A 2467-nucleotide genomic window follows, 5' to 3' on the forward strand; every position below is an offset into this window, starting at 1 on the left:
ATATGTGTTTTTATTATATCATTATGGTTAATTATATATAATCAATATTTTTACTAAATTATAATTATATCATAATTTTTGAAGTTGTGAATTTTAATTTTTTATAATTATGTAAGAGTTTAAAAATATGACGAGTTGTAAAAGAATATGACGACTGGATAATCAACATGACATGATAAATTATGGGTTAATTGCAAATGCATACACGAACTTACCCTAATTTGCAATTATAACATAAACTTTGAAACTTGCAGTAACCAACTTTCATTTTTTGGCAAATTGGTACACCGACCAATCACGCAACGACAAATGGCGGTATATTACAATGTCCACGTTATTATTTTTCGTGTTTAGTGTATCGATTTGCCAAAAGTATAAAATTGGTTACTAACATTGCCAAGTTTCAAAGTTTATGTTGTAATTGCAAATTAGAGTAAAGTTCGTGTATAAATTTGCAATTAACCCATAAATTATATAGCTCGCAAATAATTGATCATGCTGCTAAAGTGACGATTCTCTTTAAAATTTAATTTTAGGACTACATGTCTTTATGGGGAAGAAAAATATAAAGTAGTAAATTATGTCTCAAATGTCAATGTAAATTATGATCAATTATGTGAGGCATCGCGCTACGTTGTTCATCAATCGTTACATCAGCTATAAATTGTTGAATTTTCAAATAATGATACAATTAAAAAAATATAAAAATGAAATTGACAGTTTTTAAAGATTCATGATAAATTATTATAATTTAATAGAAAAAACGGATGATTTTAAATGTATTTAATCATATTGATAATTACTGAAATATAAAAAATCATTGAGACAAATAATAAAACACAAGGGACAAATGGTGATTGGAGCATAAAATATTCCATCACATTAGTAATTATATTTCTTTTATTTATGATAATATCATTTTAAGACCGTTCAATTAAGGAATTATTTTTCAAATACCTGTTTTTGGCAAAGTATTTACACCATTTTGGCCCATCTTTTCTTTTTATCCAAGGCTACCTAATTTGCCAACTTATTTACCAAAATACCTATTATATAAAAAAGGCTTATCTCATTTTAAGTAAAACTTTGACATAGCCACCTTTTTTTCTCTCTCTTCTCTCTCAAAGTTCTCTTTTTTTTTTCTTTTTCATTTGATTTTCAGTTTATCTCCTCCGATTACTTATCCGTTCGTCTTTTCCGTTCGTCTTTCCGGTTGCGCTTCCGTTCTTTTGCTTCCGATGGATTTCTCGTCGTTTCCGGTCGTTTTTCCGCGTTTCTGGTCGTTTTTCCGTTCGTCTTTTTCGTTCACGCTAGTTCGTTCGTCTCTTCCGTTCGCGCTATGGATTTCTCGACTCGTTTTTAGATTTGTGTAATTTTTTAGGTTTTTTGTAATGATTTAAATATTTTGTAAATAATTAATGTAGATCTATAATTTATTGTTTATAAAATTGTTCCATTATTCATATAATTATTTATTTTGCCTTCTCTTATTCATAGATTTGTTTATTGCTACTGATTTTGTAAAGAAAAAATTGATTTATAGTGCATTTGTAGTAATTTTATAATATTTTTACGTTTTAATGTATTTTTGGTGTATTTATAGTGTATTTCTGCCGTTTTTTAGTATATTTATGGTGTATTTGCAGTGTTTCATGTATAAACCACAAAAAACACTACAAAATGCCATAAATACACTACTTATACACTAATCTTACACTATATAAACACCATAAAAACACTACTGTTATACTATAAAAAATAAAATAAAAAATTCCATAAAAAAATATAAAAAATTAACATTATATATACACTAATCTTACACTATATAAAAAACTGCCGGTCTGTTCGGTCGACCGAACCGAAAAAACCGAAAACCGAAATTGAAAACCGGAAAAGGTATTTTGTGAAATTAAAAAAAAAAGTATTTTTCGTAAATAAAAAAAGTCAAAAAAGAAAAGTCAAAACTTGCAATGTAAAGTTGTAAATAAAATGCGGAAACATGTATTTTGAAAAATTACCACTTTAATTAATATAATTTTGTATAAAAGTATTTTAATTTTTTTGTATAATAACATTACTTATATATTAAGTTTAATTTTTTTATTATTAAAATTTTTGTTATAAAATTTACTAATATGATGTAAAAAAAATCAATGAATTTTTTTAAATAGAATTGTATTGAGATTTACTTCAATTAAAATGGAAAAAAGGATGTTACTTTTAAGGTCTAATTACTTGAAAACTATTCACCTTATAATTTTTTTTCATTTATATCATGATCTAGGAAAATTTTCAATTGTATCCTATTTTCGATTTTTATGTTTCATTTGTACCCCAAAATTACAAATTTTGATAATTTAATTAATTTAAGGATGCAAATATTAAAAACAAGATACATAAATGATTAACATTAACGTTTTATCAGAATATAGGTTAAAAATGAAGGACTAATTTAAACTCTTTTTCA

The sequence above is a fragment of the Mercurialis annua genome, linkage group LG4 (assembly GCF_937616625.2).
Source record: "Mercurialis annua linkage group LG4, ddMerAnnu1.2, whole genome shotgun sequence".
Taxonomy (NCBI): domain Eukaryota; kingdom Viridiplantae; phylum Streptophyta; class Magnoliopsida; order Malpighiales; family Euphorbiaceae; genus Mercurialis; species Mercurialis annua.